Source organism: Spea bombifrons, chromosome 5, assembly GCF_027358695.1.
Source record: "Spea bombifrons isolate aSpeBom1 chromosome 5, aSpeBom1.2.pri, whole genome shotgun sequence".
NCBI lineage: Eukaryota > Metazoa > Chordata > Amphibia > Anura > Pelobatidae > Spea > Spea bombifrons.
The window spans coordinates 59,180,401-59,186,400 of NC_071091.1; the positions used below are offsets into that span (position 1 = coordinate 59,180,401).

At 36.3% G+C, this 6,000-nt stretch overlaps 1 protein-coding gene across 6 annotated transcripts in view; it reads right to left on the reverse strand.

Moving 5' to 3' along the window:
• Positions 1 to 5,404, reverse strand: part of LOC128497386 (poly(rC)-binding protein 3-like) — a 292,930-nt gene extending 287,526 nt beyond the window's left edge. For all 6 annotated transcript variants that reach the window (XM_053467439.1, XM_053467438.1, XM_053467434.1 and 3 more), the window contains exon 1: positions 4,842 to 5,404. The gene's annotated coding sequence lies outside the window, so the exon portion shown is untranslated. The remainder of the gene's footprint in view (positions 1 to 4,841) is intronic.
• Positions 5,405 to 6,000: the final 596 nt, after the last annotated feature.

Genomic DNA, 6,000 nt, shown 5'->3' on the forward strand with positions numbered 1-6,000 from the left:
TATAAATTAACACTTTTAAAACTGTGAAAAATATTTTATAAATCAATTTTAAACATTTGCGAAATAATCAGCTTTGGATTTCACACAAAAGAAAACACCATGTATTGACTGGTGTTAAATATGAAAAGAATACATTTCTTTAATTTTTAAATGTATAAGAAGTTTTATAGATATCCATACCACACTACACAAAAGTTACATATTAGTAAAGTTTTCATTCATGTCCCAGTATTCCTTTAACATTATGAGCTCCAAAGAGAATGCCTGTACCATGTTTAAATATATAATTCAGAATTTCCCCGTTATTGAATTTGCAATCCAATTCCTGTCTGCAAATCCAGAGAAATCCAGAAAAAGCAGTTAATAAGGTCTATAAAATGCGTTGTCTTCTATGAACACCTAACTTAAGCAACTCACCTCAAATGTGTAAATTAGTAAAGAATCATTGCAAAACCCTTACCTCCCTGACAAGCTGGCAAGCATATGCATGATTACACTTCTGAAATTAATTTATTCCACCCCTTGGTGGAACCAGACCTTGCAATTTAAGGAAGAAAAATAAGGTAGGAGATTTAGAAATGGAAAACATTATGCAGGACTTGAATATCTGGTTTTCTTTGCCCTATTCTTAAGTTGCTGAATGATGTTAAAGGCTCTACGTGCCTTTTTAAGTATACAACCAAGAAAACGTAAGACTATTGTGGGGCATGAAACTAATTAATATGCTAGTGTTGTTACCTTTTGCCAAATCTAAGTTTCCATAAGATAAAATAGGCCTTTTGTTTTAACAGGGAAAAGAAAAAGTGTCGGTGCGCTAAGCTAGTCTCAGGCTCAAATAATACAAATGTATAATACGAGGCCTACCAAACAGGTGTAAGCATGCAGCAAGAAACAGTGTATTGGCTGTACAATGTATACAAAAAACAAAAACTGTCTGCGCTTCTCACCCTAATAAAGTTGGCAACAAATATATAAACATAATATAAATGAGAGGTTTTGGTTATATGAATTGGCCTTTTGTTTTAAACCAACAATTAGTTTATTAATTCAATTTAGTTATGTTACAGAATATGAATATGACCGTTCACAGCGCTCTGCTACTTAAACAAAGCATTAATTGCACTCTCCATTACGCTTAGTGGATCTGTCTTGGAAAGGACATTTAACTATACTGGGAATGATGTTTAGATCTTAGCAAAGTGTTAACTTTAGCAGAGTAGGTGAAATAGTACCTGTCAGTGACGTCAGTGGCAAATGTTCCCCAAATACAACGTTTCTGACCCTTCCTCCCTTCTTCTCAGTGCACCTTCTACCTCTTCCACAAGTTGCTGGCAAGTATCAACAGCAAAACCACAAACAGATCTCTTAAGCAATTTCTTTTTTCATATGTCACCCCAGTTTGTCGAGGAATATTGATAAAAGCTATTGGACCGTGTCACATAAACATAAATATGATATACTCTCTAAAATCCCATGCAGCTGACATGTAATTAGTTTTTCTCATTGGCCTGTATTATCATCTTTATTGCTTGGGATAAATGAATATCTTTGAAGAAACTAAAGTATAAATTAATCAAAAAAGTGGTGTCAGAAGACCACTATCTGGAAGAGTGGTTTTCTGTAACAGTAACGCTAATACAATGAGTGTCAACATCTTATTTATATACATGGAACAAGGCCCAGCCTATTAATTGAGCTAGGGAGAGAAAACGCATACGGCTAAAAACATCTGCTGCCAGGTAACATTGGCAGTGTTTAGACACAATCACACAAAGTGACAGCTCATAAATATCATGAAATGATTAAAATGTTGAAATAGACACATTTGGGTAGTTATGAAACCAAACTAATTATACATTGGGTAAGGTTATACAAAAAAAACCCTTAATCTGAATTGATTTACATGAAATTAAAGAATCCACAGAGTTAGAACAGCATGTTTGAAAAGTTGGGATGTTTGAGTAATTGACCAAGCATCCCTAAACAAATTTGCTCCTAATCTGCTTTAGTCTTACCTGCTAAGGTAGCACCCTAGCTTTTGTTGACTGCAATAGGGGCTGACACTGCTGTGAGAACAACCAGGCAAGTGCCTTGGGACATTGGCCAACAGAACTATTGTTTCTCCAGCCAAGAAATAGGCAAGTTGGCCAAGGTCACAGCACTAAGCACAGGCTAAGTCGGAGTCCAGGCCTAACTTGGAGTCCAGGCCTAACTTATCGAGCCACGCATTATCAGAGCTGGTACCACACCCTGCATAAATAATGGTTGTACATTAACTGGTTTGGCTACAATGCCCTCTCTTTCCTAGCAACACAAAAACAGCCTCTCGAGCTCTTTTTGAGCTCATGCCAGCTCTCCCAGATGTAATTAATTTTCTGGACAAATTACATAAAAGGTTAGCGGAAGGGTAGAGCTGTTATAAGCAGGGTTTCCAAAATATTGCAAGGATTATTATTTCTAAACTGGAAATTATGCAAAAAGTTTATTAGAGAAAGTAACTAAAGTTCAGCTTCAATGAAATTTAGCTTATATTAAAACACTTGATCATTACTTTAGCAGGCACATACTGGTTTTGTTTTGCTAGGAAACATTGCTTTCAAATATTAGAGATCATCTTCAGTAGCTAGTTTTTATATGAATAAATGTACAATATATATATATATATATATATATATATATATAGACACAGAGTTTCAAATACTATATTATAGCATTTTTCTGTGTAAATACTTAATACTTGATTAATTTCTTAGACATTTTTCATGATTTATACATAAAACTTAAAATGCTATAACCATTCTTTACACAAACAAATACACACTAGATAAAACAATTGCTTACATGTAGCATGTATACAATTTAGTATATTCAATGCTTTAAGCAACTGAAAAATATGCAAAATAAAAATGACCAGAAACATATTTTGCAATTGCTTCCAAACCCTTCTACAACAGAAACATAATGAGAAGGCTAACCCAATATTCAATAATGAAATCCCTTCAGTGTCAAGCAACACTGTATTACTTTAATAACAGAAATGTATCAACCAAACCAAAAAATCTATATTTGCTGAGTACAGAAACATTATGCAATGTTGGCATATTGTCTATGTAGATTAAAAGATATATATGACATTTGAACATGTTATACTCTAAATAAAAAACAGCATGCATTTTGATGATTTTTAATATTAATTTACACTATGAAAAAGTACATACAGAGCCCTTGAAACAAGAATATACAATGTTTACATCATTTTTATGAATGAAGCCCCTGCCTGCACATTTTAAAGGATATAGTTCTATGCCTCAACTAACCTTTTGAGTGTCAGGATGAGGTATAGTGACTATATTTTAGCTCTTTTCCTTAACTAAACTATATATTATAGGGCAGCCTTAAAATGATCGCAGCACAGAAGGAAATTGTTTCCTTTATTAACCATTCAAGGGATGTAAAACACCATATTTCAGACACTGAAAGAGCTAATAAGTACATTTAATGTTGGAAAACAAATGGCTATTAATTCTATTGTGACAATGGGATCTCTTGATACATGTCAAGGGTTAACCTTATCAGACTTCACCATTCTAATTTAAAGTGAGCTGTATGGGGTCCCATATTTATCTAGTATCTATGCTAATTGATACATGGTGAATACAGTGTGTGGACATTACAGATCTCTATATACATACAGATATTTTCGATGAGAGCTAGATAGAAATAGATGATAGATGCTAGAGTTTTTTTCTCATGTCTGAGATAAAGCATATTAATAACATGATTGAACAGATCTGTTGGCAATGAGAGAATTCCCTAAACCCATCTCTGCTAGCAGCCTGCATTATATCTTGCTGACAAGTATTTTTCTACATTGTTACAAAGGCATGCTGAGATTAGATCCAACGCACATCCACTTCTACAGAGCTGCTCTATGGCTCCCTCTTTCTTCACTGATTTCCACAACGCAAGAAGCTATTTTTTTTTGCAAGCCATTGACTGCACTGAGAAAAATGTAAGAAACCTAACTTTCCTCCAGCACTTGGTGGGGTCAGGTAGGCAATTCACGTGTGTGTGTAAGCAAGACCCTAACAGGGACCTAAATAAACCTGTCTGCTTCCCCCACCCGCCTCAAGAGCATTTCATACTTCTAACTCGTACCCATCACTTGTTCTTTCATCTATTTTTGACCTCCTTAAATCTAACTTGCTTGTATATTGTTACATTTACCAATGAAACGATATAGATTTATATAAAAGCACCAATAATATTAAAATCAACAATTACAACAAAATGTAAACATGTCCATGCTTGTGAATGGGTATGTATGCATGTACTGTATACGTGTGTGTGTGTGTGTGTTAAGATCATTGTGGAGATCTTTAACTTGGGAAGGGTGTGTAACCATCTCCTGCTGATAAATACATATAGCATCTCCATTAACCACGCCTTATGTGTATTTATTTCGGAAGGTGCCTGGTGGGAGCAGGTATATGGAACCCATAAATGCTACGAGGGAATGCAATGTTACCCTGTGTTATACCTAAATTACACCCACACTTTGGTTATTTTGCGTGTCATGCAGCAGCCCCGAACGCTATTATCATAACAAGCGCTATTAGATCACTTGATCGGTGTAAGATCCCTGCTTTTTCTTCTGACACATGCAAATACCATTAGATAAATAGGCAGCAGTGACTATAATCGCGAGTTAATAGCAAAAAGAAAATGTATATTTATATATACATACATATTTATATATACATATTTATTTACATCAAAAAGAAGATAGACAAGAAAGAACAAGAACACGAGGAAAAAAGTGATGAAAAGACACAACTCACCTTAACAGGGGGTGTTGGATGGGGTCAGAGAGAAGGAAGGGTTGGTGTTGATTTTTTTATATAGAAATCAGAGTGAGATTATTAAAACACACAAGACACAGGGGGTCGAAAGCAGGAAGGAAAGATTATAAAGATGAAGGAAGTGGGTATCAGTATACTTAAGGTGGGGGGTAGGGAAGCAGAATCAAGTCTGTCAGTAAGAATAATCCCAATTCAAAGTGGCGAATATATAGGTAGATGCGATGCAGAAGGGAATAGTTTGACTGCGGTCGGATCAGCACGTTGCTCTCCCCCTTTCCTCTAGTAGATATGTGCAGATGATAGATGAAAGGCTACAGTATGCTCTGCTGTTACAATGAGAAGTAATTGATATGTATAGATCCCAGACAGCTGCTCTTGGTGATAATGCTGATCCTCTCAGGCTGTGTTTTCGGGCTGGTTATGATCCCAGTGCTGGAGCTCAGTGTGATCATTCCTGGAGCTGGGATTCTCCTTCCTAATGCCTCGGTCTCCTTACTGTATCTGTGTCTCTGCCCCTGTACCGTTCCCTGCTTGCAGAGCTCTCCGGGTCCCCCTTGTGCATTGAAGCTGCAGCTCAGCGCACGCCGACACGTAAAGCACAAGAAATAGGAGGCACAGGCAGAAGGCAGGGGCTGCAACCTCCACGCCCTCCCATCATTATTGGCACTGAACAGCACTAGGATGGGATCAGCGCTTAACCCTTTAAGCTGAAAAAGTATTAAAGGGGATATTATCAACTACATAAACACTATTTTCTTACAAAGGGGAGCCAAAAACTCTCAGGTCCTCGACTTCATCCTATGGTAGAACAATACAAGTCCCATCTTCCTCTATTTTCCATGCTTTTATTTTAAGACATATATTCCACAAGGAGAGGCATCATATTAAAAGATGTGCAGATCAATACATGTTAGTGATTACAAGGTGTCCTATTTGTTGATTAGTATTTTCAGCTGGGAATTATATGTTAACACATGACATTGTCCTAAAATATTATACCCCCCCCCCTCCAAGTGTCCATCAGGTAGAATAGTCTCTCTTTGAGATGCAAATGCCTCTATCCTATTGTTGCTTTTAATGATGTGCTTTGATTTTGTAGTTTTCATAGCATAATGTATAGAACAAGGGAAGGAAGCCA